The 14297-nt window shown below is 36.5% G+C and overlaps 1 long non-coding RNA gene across 1 annotated transcript in view; it reads left to right on the top strand.

The window, feature by feature from the left end:
* LOC131546984 (uncharacterized) overlaps positions 1 to 14297 on the top strand; it is a 90187-nt gene that overhangs the window by 204 nt on the left and 75686 nt on the right. The window lies entirely within an intron of this gene.

Here is a 14297-nt window from a genome sequence, read left to right as displayed (position 1 = left end):
CTGTCATTACAACCGTCATAAGTATTTAGCATCGCGCCTGCTAATGTTTATATTGTTATTATTTTTAATACAGTTAATATTAGGCTAGTTTCTACCTGGTAGAATGATCTGAGTAAATGGCACTGTGGAAAATGGTAATGTTTATTTCTTTTAAGATGACATTAGTCGTTTCATTTGAAGTAATTCTGATTAAATCAAATCTTTATCTAAATACAACAAAAACTCCATGGCATCTTTAAATATAATAAAGTTAATATTAATCATCTTTGGTCTACATACCAGTTAATAATACAAAATGATGATAACGTAATTTTTTTTTTTTTTTATTCCTAATTTAAGATAAATTTGAGATAAATTTGAAATAAGGGTAGATACTCAAGTGCAGAACCTGATTTTACCAAGTCCAAAGGGCTGTTTCATCAAACAAGTTCACCAAATAAGCCAAGTTTATTTCAGTTAGTCTGACTTAATGTCATTTGATTGGGTTCAAAATAAGTCAGACTAACTGAAACAAGTCTGGTTTATTTGGTGAACGTGTTTGATGAAACATCTTTGTTGACCCTGGAACAACACTGAGATTAACCAATCAGATTTAAAGAACCAGTTTATAGTTTTTGTGAAGGTTAATAGGTTTTCAATCAGTGTTTGGTGCTTGTACATCAGTGCCATTCATCTGATTTTAGGGAGTACTCATGGTTTAGTTGTAGGGATATGATCAAGACTAAATTTTTGGATGAAAATGTCGTTCCAGGGTCAACCTAACTGTAAATCAGGACTCCATTCAAGGTTTCTCTCGCAGTGTTGCCAACTATTTTTCAGAGAAAGTTGCTAAAGGAAGGTCAATTTGTTGCTAAAAGATGCTAAATGACGTTGTCAATGCGTAATCACGGCGCAAATTTGTGTCACAACATCAAATCTCAGAAATTTTATATATGTTAATTTAGATTTGTTTGTAAAATAATATGCATAATATAATACTAAAATATAAATAACTGCATTTTAAAATACATCGAATTATTGAACACTTACACATTTTTGAATGATTACAATTTATTTATTTATTTATTTTTTATAGCTAGTAAACTAGTAATATAACACATTCTCAACAATTATGCTTTAAGCAGTGTGTTAGTAGTTAGTGTGCTACACTCCAAGAAAAGTCTGTAAAAATAGGGCACAATCTACTATGTTAATATGAAAGAAATTTCCGTATTGGTTTTTTACCTGCATTTTAAATTACTCATTGTGTTTTCGGGTTACAGGGTTACAATGGATAATGGATAATGTCCTGGAAAATTACTAGTAGCTTATCTTTTCCATTTTTCTTACAGCGTACTAACTGATCAACAATCGCAAGTACAAGCTACTACCAAATGTATCATAAATTAACAATTATTAAATTATTCAGTTATTATTAAACTGAAGAATTGCAAATAGCAGCTAACTCAATTCACGTGATTTGTGTAGGCCTACTGCTAGGCATCTTTGGTTTTCTTTTTGTGTAATTTGGATGGAAAATGTGTGTCTTTTTATCAAAAGTTGCTAAAAGTTGCCAAATACATTTTAAAAATTGCTAAATTTGTTGCTAGGTGCTTTTGGAAGAAAAAGTTGCTAGGGTAGTCTGAAAAGTTGCTAAATTTAGCAACAAAATTGCTAAGTTGGCAACACTGTTCTCTCGGCCCTGATCCGTGGTGGCCAGTAGAGGGCAGTCGAGGCATTTTGTGCTGAGCATCCAGGATTGTTGTACCTTCACCATATGGGGCTGTGTGAGTTTGCCAGTGATTAGGGTGGTGTTTGAGCAAAGCTTTGTTGTGTTTGCTTGACTCAACGCTGTTCACAAGAAAATAAGCTGCTCTGTGATATCATGCTCTGAGTCTCCACTGCAAATGCTCCATTACACAAATAATGGGTTCTGCTGCTACTGGAGTCACTTTAATTTAGCACCCAAAAATCTTATTACAGTCATTTTTAACATGGCTGCTTTGAGCATAGGAGATCAAGAGCGGCGGCGTTTGGAGAGACCGAATTCAATTTTGTTGGAAATAAAAGACTTGCAACACCAGGTCTTTCTCATTGTTGGAAGTTTAACTGGCTTGCGAGTCTTTGGTCACTGCATGTGAAATATTGCATTTGAATGTTGGTGCTATTTTTAGTGCTGTCATGGGTTTCAAATGTCGTCCTTTGCATAGCAATAGATGCAGCGGTGCTGTGATGGTAAACATTTGGGTTTGGCAGTGTTGCACTGGACTAGATTGATCCGTTTTCTTATCTAGTATTTAATTTGTTTAAATTGTAAGACTAGAAATATACATCATGTATGACAAACCTGTGGCTCTACTTCTAATCATATTTAAACCAATGTTGTTGTAATTTTGGTTATTGATTTTGCATAAGCTGTACCTATATATATATATATATATATATATATATATATATATATATTTTTTTTTTTCTTGTTACACTGTATAAATTTAGGGTTAATGTTAAGGGTAATATTTAAATCTCATGCCATATATTACAATTTTGTGCTAAAAGGCGCCTCATATTGGCCTATATTCACTCTGCCTTTGTAACCCACTGTTTGCAGTGAGTTTAGAAATGGAGTTTTCCTCTAAATTAAAGCCCCTTCTTACGGCGACGTTGATAAAAATGTAATTGTGATTGCGTGTGCTGCGTGGAATGCAAAATCAGTTTTTCTCTGAGGCTGCTGGGATATTTGCATTGTTTAGAGCCCACAAAATAATCAGTTTCTGATGGCAGATGCACATTTGCTTTAGCAAGCGAGTGTTGCGTTAATTTTGGGAAACATACATTTATAAAAGAACCTAATTTGTTTCATAAATAGACATGGTATGCAGTTCTTCTCTGGTTAATATATTTATCTGACATGATTATATAAGATATCCTCAACATTTTTAAAACATTGCTTATTTTCTGCAAGATTAGTTTGTAATTAACGTTTAGGCGTGAATTAATAACCCCGGAGTTTAATTTATAAACCAAACTCTTTTAAATGCACACCTCTCTTTTTTTTTCCTGAAAGATGTAGGCTAAGTTATGTTAATTCGACTGGGACTCTACAGCATAGAACAAATAGATTTCAGAAGCTCTGTGCATAAACATTAAAAAAGCAATTTATTGTCTGTTGCTTAATATTAATGTTTGCTTTACAGTGCATTGGCTCATTAGGAAACTTATTGCCTTTGGCTGAATATATACACAGCTCAGCAGATGAGATGCTAATCTGAGGACCGGAGATGAATGTGTTTGATACTAGTCCCTATTTAGTCAACACGGTTTTACTGAACGAGCCATTTGTCTCGTTAAGTATTTACCCAAAACCTAGAGAAGCGTTCATTCTGAGATCAAGTCTCGATCTGTTCATCCTTTTCATGTGAGATCTGCTGTCCGTGAAGATGAAGGATGTGTGGTACTTCGTGCTTGTATAAGCACAGACGCTCACATAAAAGCTGTTGAGACATTGTGGTCCTCCCCTAAGCTTGCAGGGTCAAATTTGATCTGCTTCGTGTCCTAAACCCAGTAATTCCTTTCTAACTGACCTGTGTAGTAAAAGAGAAAGCAAAAGCCCAACATATAACTATAACAGGCCTGAATAATAATAATAAATGCTACTCTCTTATGGTTTGCAAAATAAATATGTATTAATTATTATAGTAATAGTAGCAACAGCAGAAATGGCAAACTGTAACGAGACGGAATCCTATCTATATCCAATAAAGTTATGCAATGTAAGCCTGTGTATATTAATTTGTGACCCTGGACCACAAAACCAGTCTTAAGTATACATTTTTCGAAATTGAGATTTATACATCATATGAAAGCTGAATAAATAAGCTTTCCATTGATGTATGGTTTGTTAGGATCGGACAATATTTGGCGGAGATACAACTATTTGAAAATCTGGAATCTGAGGGTGCAAAAAAATCAAAATATTGAGAAAATTACCTTTAAAGTTGTCCAAATGAAGTTCTTGGCAATGCATATTACTAATCAAAAATGAAGTTTTGATATATTTACGGTAAATTTACAAAATATCTTCATGGAACATGATCTTTACTTAATATTGATACAAAAATTGATACTTTTGACCCATACAATGTATTGTACTATTGCTACAAATATACCCCAGCGACTTAAGACTGGTTTTGTGCTCCAGGGTCACATTTATTATATGGTTTATTTCACACCCATTGTGTTGAAATGAACAAATTGTAAATTAGGCTATTGTCAATGAAGTCATCTATTTTCTGATAAGTAACAAAATTAAAAGACCAAATGTGCACTTAAAAAACCCTGAAATTATGCTCCTAGGGAGAAAAACAACAACCTCTGGGGACTCAGATATATATAAAAACATTAATAAAGAAATAAGTAAATGCGCCTCATCCAAAGCTGTTACTGAAACTGTCAAAACAAAAAAGCCTCAAACTAATATACACAGTCGCTAGTTGAATTCTCATAATCGTCTGTTTGTGAAATTGTTCCCTGAATGTATTCTAATACCCATGTGAGCGTTGATTTTCTGCGCCAGGTACAGTACATCTGTGAAGTTCTTATGAGGTGAGCATGGAATAAACAAGGAATATGCATGCATGACTTCCCCAACTCCACCGGGACCCATTATCAGCACCGCTGATGCAGGAAATAGATTGAATGCTGAAAATAATACCCTTGAATAATTAATCAGATGGCTTCTAAATGTGCAGCAAACACACTAGCTTCTCTCTAGGGGAAACCGAATGTGTGATTTTACAAGTGCAAGTTTAAAAGCCGAACTGGGTTTACATCTGAAACGGCGGAGAAGCCGATAACTAGGCGGAGGAATTAGATTAAAGCCGTGTTTGCCGTGGAAAGCCCTCACCGTCTATGTACGTTTGCTCTGCGCTTTGATAAGGCAGGAACAGGCTATGGGATCCAACCCACGCTGTAGAAAAGGTCAAAGTGTTGACCATCTTACTTGATTGGGTTTGTTTCGGTAAGTGCTTTATTCGATCATGCTCTATCTCCATATCTTCTGATTGGAAAGTTGGGTGCCGTTTGATGCACATAAGCAGAACTAAGCAAATATCAGATTTCCAAGTGCACTTGACCATTTGTGATCACTTATCAGTTTATGAGATGACTAATGTCTCTCTGACTCATTAGTCGTAGCGGGGCTTAGAGACGATAAAACCAGTGCGTTTTGAAAGTGCACGGAGGAGAAATGTCAACATTTAACAGTATAGTTGGGTTCAGACTGCGTTCCATTTCTTGCACATTTAGATTCGTTTTATTGTGTCGGTTGTTTAAGAAATTACAAATGTCAGTGGATGACCTTTCGAGTGACTTTCCAGTTTCAGATAATATCAAAGCAACTAGTTGCATTCAATGAGGCAGAAATGCTGCTAGCTTTACTTTGAAGAGGCCGGTTGCTGTAAAGTCTCTATAAACGGACTAGCATACACATGAGAGTAAACTAGAGTGTAGAAATACTCGTATGTTTCCTCCGTATCAGCTGCTGCTTCCGGTAAATTTGCTTGATTTGAAGAAAATTAGAAGCGGTTCTTGCTTTTTGGCCTGACACAATGTCTTAAAGATTTGCTGTAATACAATTCTTCTTAAAGGGACAGTTCACGAAAAGTATGGAATAGTGGGAGTATTACCATTAGTGTTGTTATTGTTAAAGCAAAACTGTTTATAACTATAAAAAAAAAAAAAAGATAGAAAATGACAAAATTATGGCAACCTAATCTAAAAAGAAAGCCTAATTCAAAACTGCAATAAATACCAAATTAGCATAGTTTATAAATATCACTAAAATAATATGACCTTGTTGAAATCATATCTGGTGAAATATGAAAAGAGGACATTTATGAGGCTGACTTTGATTTAAATATTGATATGCTTTTGTAAATATCTGATGTTGTGTGTTGACAGAAAAGGGACACTGTTGTGAAACCTGTGAAAATAAGGCATATTTTATTATAAAAATAAAAACAATTCATTTAGTCAGAATTAACAGTAATAGCTGTTTTGTTGATTTTATGTTTGTATATATGTGTACAGCTGCAGTCATGTTTTGTCCAGTGTCTCACTAATCGTTAGAAAAACTTTATTTGCCAGTTCTTGCTTTCTGATGGATTATGAAAAGGCCAACATTTGAAGTTTAGCTCATCTAATTGTATATGCAGCTGTGGGCTTTACTGCAGATGAAACGAGACAAGACAGATATGAAGGATTTTAAAGCGAAGCTATTCCATTACTAACAATCACTCTAATGTTTCCTAAAGGTAAAGTTTTAATTCTGGATCTGTTCTCAGGCTGTATAATGGCATTCTTGGCAGAGCACTTTATGTTTTGAGTTATTTGACAATGATATGGTTCCCTATGTTTTTCCACCTGAACACAGCCACCCTTTTGCTACCGTTCACTTAGACTGTCAAATGACTTTCAAGCATGAAATGAATTGGGTACATCTCACTGGAGATTTTATTAGACTTTTTATTTTTTAATATTCTAGCCAACCTCGTCCTCTGAGATGCTTCTCCTGAGAAGAACCGTCTTGATAGCCTGAAACACACTGTGTACAAACACAAGTCAGACTACAGTGTGAAAAGGGAGAGAAACTCCTGGATCGGATGAATGTAAATCTTGACTGAACGGAGGACAGGTCTCGCAGTACCACATTATTTGATTGAAGATGATGTCAGCTTCCCGTGTGGCATATATTGTTTTCGTTTCAGAGTTCCCTCGACTTTTGAAAATCCTTTGCACCACAGTTTTGACTCATCATTCTGCCAAGCAGTGACTGCAAAGGTGTCAAACAAAGACACACATTTTGGTAGATTTAACACAGAATACTGTACTATCAGCAGTTCATGCAGTATCCTCACAGGGTTGAAATGATGACAGAAAAGGTTGGAGTATAATATAAATCACATAATATACACAGTGGCATTTGATCCAGAAGACTTAGTCAATTATAGATATGTGACCCTGGAACACAAAACCAGTCAAGTGTCAATTTTCCTGAAAGCTGACTAAATACGCTTTCCATTGATGTATGGTTTGTTGGACAATATTTGGCTGAGATACAACTATTTGAAAATCTGGAATCTGAGGGTGCAAAAAAATCTAAATATTGAGAAAATCACCTTTAAAGTTGTTCAAATGAATTCTTAGCAATGCATATTACTAATCAAAAATTAAGTTTTGATATATTTACAGTAAGAGATTTACAAAATATCTTCATGGAACATGATGTTTACTTAATATCCTAATGATTTTTGGCATAAAATAAAAATGGATAATTTTGACCCATACAATGTATTTTTGGCTATTGCTACAAATATACCCCAGCGACTTAAGACTGCTTTTGTTCTCCAGGGTCACACATATTGGCAATTTATTGTGAACTTGACGCAAAATACTAGAGCAGATGTAGACATTGCTATTCAAATGTTTGTGGATTTTTTCCACATATTAATTTGATTAAAAAAAATGACAGTCAAGACATTTATAATGATGCAAAATATTTCTGTTTCAAATAAACGCTGCTCTGTTAAACTTTCTATTTATCAAAGAATCCTGGAAAAAAAAAATTCATGGTTTCCACAAACAATATTAAGCGGCATGACTGTTTTCAACATTAAATCGGCATTGATTTCTGAAGGGTCATGTGACCGTAAAGACTGCTGAACATTCAGTAGTATTACGGTTACTGTATTTTTTATATATATATATATATATATTTTTTTTTTAATTAAAGAAACGCAGCATTGGTAAACATGGAAGAATTTTCCAAAACATTTCAAGTTGTTACAAACCCCAGAGAGTACTTCACAGGCTTTGAGCTGCTTTTTTGTGATGATAAAAGAAACCTTTCTGCAGCTTGCAGGAGTTTTATTGTTTGGTCCGAACCCTTTTTGATACTACCCCTCTCTCTGCCCTGCAGGTCTCTTTTTAAATGTGTGTATTTTGGTACATTTGTGTCATCGGTGCGAGTGCCACCCTGAGTACTAGCAGCAGATGTTTACGGCTGTAGCCGGGTAACAACTCAGGAGCCGAAAATGGAAAGTGGTGTTCACTTCACTCAAAATTTAGACATACACACACAATTCAGCTTGCACGTGTCTAAATATATAAATACGGATCATTTACTTGCAGAAGGTTATCACAAAATAAATCATAATGGTGATCAGGTGTAAAGCGTAGGGGTCTTGTAACACCCTGCAATAACAACCAACTTGATATGCAGTATTCTACTTATTACATGGCTACTAGCCACATAAGTAAATAATTAGACACAACATATTGATTTAAGTTGGCGCATTTAGCTCATTAAACACAAAGCTACTGCAAAGAAAAACAGTTCCTAGCAAGCAGCTTTGTGCCTATTTGAAGAAACAAGTTAAATATGGACGTTTAAGGGGTAATATACAGTTATATCACTTATTACACAGCATAAATAATGACAGGCACATGAAATTGATTTGAGAATAAATGTTTTTTCTTATAATCCATTGCAGTGTACAGTTGTTCTTGAACAAAATTTGTCATAGGCCCTGATGTCCTTCAGTTTAATTTTACAGTAAATAATACAGCTGTAAGGGCTCAAAGGAAATTATTTATGATTTAATAGGGAATTTGGACAGAATCACTGTTTTACGGCAGTTTAAGACATCAATTTGCAAGCACAAAACACAAGATACTTCTCTTTTCAATATGAATTTATTGGATAAATCTAAACTAATCTAACACAAACACACGCGCTCACACATTCACACAAGTTGCAGAAAGAGAGAAAGTGAGGAAATGAGTTTAAAGGGGTAGTTCACCCAAAAATGAAAATTAGCCTTTTTTACTCGTTTGAAATATAGATATTTTTCTTACGAAAATGCATGAATTCGCTACAGGAGGCCTTTATGCACCCCCCGGAGCCGTGTGAGGCACGTTTTATTACGGATGCGCGTGCTTTATTTGATGTCTTGTGGACTGTTCAACAGAAACACCTGCTGACTGCAATGATAAAGCTTGGAATAGCCAGGACAATTTTGATTTGGATTTGTCTGAAAGAAGAAAGTCAAATACACATAGGATGCCTCGAGGGTGAGTAAAACACAGGCTAATTTTCATTTTTGGGTGAACTAACCCTTTAAGTGAATGAAAATGTGAAATCCCAAGTTTATAGCAATATGTGCAATTGCTTAGACCTGAACAACCATCAATCATTTAATTAACCCTCGCATTGAGTTTCTCAATGAGGCTGTTAAACTTTATATGAAATGCACCAGTTCAGCTTGAATCTGGAGGTACTTGCGTTGCCTGTGTAGGGGGTTCCCTTTGTTGTAGTTACTGCAGAAAGGGGGTTTCCCAAGTTTGTGGATTGGCTGGAGGTTCAGTAGTCGTTCGGAGTGATGTCTTGGGAAGCCAATGGTTGGGCGTTGGCTGAAGATGCTGAGTTGTGGGCTGGTTGAAATTTTGATGCGAGCACAGTCAGAGTTGGACTCGGAGACACGGCTTTGTGGCAAAACTTAACTCAGAACATGAAACTCTCAACAGAAAGAAAAGAAACTGAAGTAAAAGAATAAAAGGATGTAGCGAGGCTAGATGGTTTTCTTCTCATCGTGGTTAAGTAGCAGCGGGAGTGCAGGCTGAAGCATGCTGGAACGGCGCTCGAAGAACGCAAACAGTGATGGCAAAAAGCATGGCTAAGAGCAGCGGCTAAAAGCATGGCAAAAAGCAAAATTTGATGGTGTCCTGAGTTTTTAAACTCGGCTGTTGGACACATCCCAAATGGTGTCTTGACCAATTAGACATTGTTGGGTGTTGCTATGTTTCTCCTCCCAATACATAAATCAACATGTTATCTAATCAGTCACATGGTCCGAGTTTTCCTGCTCTTGCAGAATATAATTTGGACATGATTTCTATAACAAGAATATAATACATTTTACAAAGAATTGATTGATAGAAATGTTTAAAGCATGAATTTTCAAACTCATACATACCCAACATGAATATAAACTATTCAATAGTTATTCAAAAGACATGTACAATGAGTGATTAGGACATGATAGTCAAATGTGTGGGTTACATACATAATATGAAGTTATGCATAGAAATGATTAGTTGCTCTTAAGTCCTTTTAGCATCATTTAGGTGCACATATACATGTGAAAGCAGTTTCTGTGCCATTCTGTGCACATGAGGACATGTTCTGTGAAGACCAAAGAGGTTGAAAGGTCTCATAAGGAATCTCAGTCTGGTTCTTGTCTTTTAGGTGGAGGAAGTCAATCCGAGGAAGTCTTTAGCTCGTGATTTCTATTATGGATTTACATGTGATGGTCATGCTGTGCATCACTTTGACCATTAATTTTGGTTACTTGCCCCAAATTTGACAATCTCCTTTCTGAGTTGGGATTATCAATAAGTGTTTTATTATGCAAAAATCACTTTTATAAGGTGTTTGAACACAGTTGTATGGCTGCAGTGTGTGAGATCAACCTGCATATAATGTTAAAAATCCACCAACTCATTTTTTTTATAAAACCAATAAATCATGAACAGTCTCTCCAAACAAGCTGTTTCAGATTCTCCCACTGTTCACGTCACCGAGGGGAAAAAGTCCTGCCCATTTGTGATGCTCTCTGCCCTATTAGCATAAACACAGCCCTGAATGAGAAGCTGCAGTCCGCCATTACTGGAGTTATATACAATGTCAGCACCAAAGAGGCTTTACAAGTGTTGTGTTTTGGGATGCACTAATGAACATAGGAGTCTACATAATCTCCCCCGATCTGAGCCGAGGACACTGTGGATAAATTTCATTTTCGAAGGAAATACCCCGAAAAAATCAGTAACGTCCCCTAAATGTTTAGTAATCAATACCAACACTTCGTGCGCGAACGTCAGGTCCAGACAAAGTAAGTATCATGCGTTTGTTTTCCAAATTTCTTTCTGAAAGAGCTTCTTGGCACTCTGTAAGTTGCTTATGCTATCATTGTCTCTGCCTGTTTTCACTGATGCTGCCTTCCCGTGCTACCAGAATGATCGTGAATAGGAATGTGGTAGTTAAAAGTTGCATATGAAAGCAATGTGAGTCGATCGCTTGTAGTTGTCGAGCTCATAATCAGAAGTGGGACTTATAAAGTTGTTATTTTGATCCCGCCGTGCTCCCCGTCTGTGTAATTCATACACAAATTTATTATGCACTGTATGATCAGATGACTGACTTTGAAACCGAGTATGTTTTCTGTAAAGATAACAGGCTTGTACTAATAGTGGAATGTTTATTTGCAAAGGCTAGCACTGCTAATGCAGAGCTGGAGCTCTTGAAGCTCCGCCCTCTTCTCCGGGAGCAACAGCTCATTTGCATTTAAAGCAACATACTCAAAATCAGCGCGTTTGGGCTCATACGCTAAAAGTGGCATTTTTAACAAGCTATAAAAATGTATCTGTGGGGTATTCTGAGCTAAAACTTCACACATACGCTCTGGGGACATCAGAGACTTATTTTACATCTTGTAAAAAGGGGCATAATAGGTCCCTTTAATGCTGTGAGCTGCTCAAAGCTACTAGTTGGTGGACCTGCTTCAGACTCGTGGCGCCAGGGTATCATGGACAGATTTATGACGTTGTCTTGTTATCCTGGGCCTCTTTGTGGAATTTGGCTCTTTGGGTTGTTCCAACACCAATCTGATCGTATCTTAAATTGTCTGATTCGCTCTGATACACTACACAGTCAACATAAACTGTGACTACACAGTCAATTTCGTGTCTTTAGGCCTCAATGTATCGTCACGAGCTGCAGGGTTTAATTTAGTTTTGTCTGTTTTTTTTTTTTTTATCTCAAAGCCGTGAGTCCCATTGACTGCCATTATATGACTGACAGACTGCAATGGTTTGAGTTAAAAATCTTCGTTTGTGTTCTACTGAAGAAACAAAGTCACCTACATCTTGGATGCCCTGGGGGTAAGCAGATAAACATCAAAATTTCATTTTTGGGTGAACTATCCCTTTAAGAGAGCCGTGTAAGAAAGTAAAACGCATGTCTTCGAAACTGAGTTATTGCCACAAATTAGGCATGAATGGTATTTCAGAGCAGTTCCTGCTGTAACTGACGTCAAATAGACTCTAATCTGGATCTAAAGCTTTAGTGTGAACGCACCAAAAACTGCGGTTTGGCTCCGCCTGCATTGTGATTGTTAGTCTGGAAGTGCCGCAGTGCTGTACTTAACTGAATGCGTTATTTTCCTCCGTCCTTTGTGTTCTGGCCTATCACACGTTGGGGATTGCAGCAGTGTAGTGCTGTCAAAGGTAAAACATCATTTTGTCACTGAAGACTGACAAAGACCTATTAATTAGTGGAGTTTCATTAATCCAGGCAGCTAATTACCCCAGGAGCATGATTTGTGAGCTTATCTGGAGAGATAAGGAGTTAAATATGATGATAGTTCTGCTTATCCCTGCTATGGGTAATTGTAATTACTACAGTATAGTGTAAAGGGAACATTGGCAAATTGTCTCAGATTAAAAAATCATTATCGTTCTCCAATGAACATGCAGCCTGGTCTCCTGGTTTATTATGAAAACAATGTAGCAATTTGGCATAAACCGAGACAGCAGATTATAGCTAGCAATTAAGATTCATTCTTTCACGACAGCTTTTATTCGTAACTGGCATAATGTCATGGGCTGTCAACAGCGTGACAAGGGCTTCTTATGAATCTGACACAGGTATAAATGACTCCGTATCCTGGCTCTTTACCACACCGGGTAAAAGCTCTAATTAAACGTCCTTGAATTCCTGCACTGATTCAAACATGCGACCTACATTATTCTTTCTCCTCTTTCTGTGGTCTGTTATTCATGGCTCTTGCTCTGATCTTTCAAATATTAGTACCATGCTGGCCTCATTCCTTTCTTTCCATTATATGTATATTTTTGGATTTGATTTGATTGTATGCGAAGTAGAAAGTGGAAATTCATCTCAATGGATTGGCCACACTGCAGAATCCACTGCAATGAAGCTGGAGTTTGTCTAAGAATGGTTTGGTGGAGCAGCAATTAGAATCAGCTTTGATTTTCTTTCAGGCTGCATGATGAAAGCTGGCACTTTTACACAATCATATCTCAAAGCCATTTCTGAGGTCCATGACCTGCTACTCATGTCACTGATGTAGTTACTGTAATGCAAACAAATGTGAAGCGGTTTTAGGGTAAACATACGCTTTTATGTTTTGTATCATCTTTTCGTTCTTCTTGCTTTTAGCATTGTGTTTTAGTTTTGCCTGCTGTTCATTTGTGGGTCTTTTTTACTATATATAAAAAAAAAAGTCATACTTGCATATAAATGTATTTATGCAACATAAAGTAACATTTTGGATTAAAATGTAATATGGTGCACCCCCTCCCCCAAAATATTGATATTATTATTATTATTATTAATATTATAATATTAACAACACCTCTCCATAAATGTAGAAACTCTCCCTAAAATATTGGTAACTCAGTGTTGGTTTTAGACTAGTAGTCAATAATGGGGCAAAAATCCTTATATTAACCACTTTTCTTTAAAATGAGCAGATGCTAACAATGTATTTTATCATGTGCAATACTTGCATTACTATTAACTAACTTAAAAAAAAAAAAAAAGTAGTGTTTTACTGAGCAGGGCACCAGGCCAGACAAATAAACTCTTTGACTTCTGATCTGACTCGACCCGCATGTGCCATGTTTGGCAGTGCCAAAGCATTTTAAAAAGACAGACAAGGAAAAAATAGCTGCCTCGGCTTGTCCACTGGGTCTAGTCAGTGTTGTCAATCTTCCGGAGAAGATTGGGATCAATTCCACTATGTGTGCTATTCTGACTTCAGCACGGCTCCCATTAGATGTTTACTTCACCTCAAATCATAGAAGAGAGAAGTGCGCCCACAACCGTCAAAGGATTTAGCACCTGAGAGTAAGAAAGCTGCAGCATTCTGAAACAATCACAGTGGTGAAAATGGAAGCAGATTGTGCCTGCTGTGGTCTGATTGATTTGTCTCGGACGAGGGTAAAATAAAACTTCCTTCCGTGAAGATTTTAAAAGATGAACCCTATGCGGGTCACATTGTGGGGACACACCTCTTTTACTCGACAGCTCAGTGCAGCTTGAACTTTATGCTCAAAGTGTTACAGGTGCTTTATCTCAATATCTAGAGTATACAGTTCTCTACCAAATTCTCTTGCAATTCACAGATTGCATTCAGGCAAATTTCACAGGAAATTAAAATGGATCTTGTTGGCTTCCTAAT

Source organism: Onychostoma macrolepis, chromosome 09 (assembly GCF_012432095.1).
Source record: "Onychostoma macrolepis isolate SWU-2019 chromosome 09, ASM1243209v1, whole genome shotgun sequence".
Taxonomy (NCBI): domain Eukaryota; kingdom Metazoa; phylum Chordata; class Actinopteri; order Cypriniformes; family Cyprinidae; genus Onychostoma; species Onychostoma macrolepis.
Note: the sequence above shows the minus strand (reverse complement) of the source record. Positions and strands in the feature narration are given on the sequence as shown.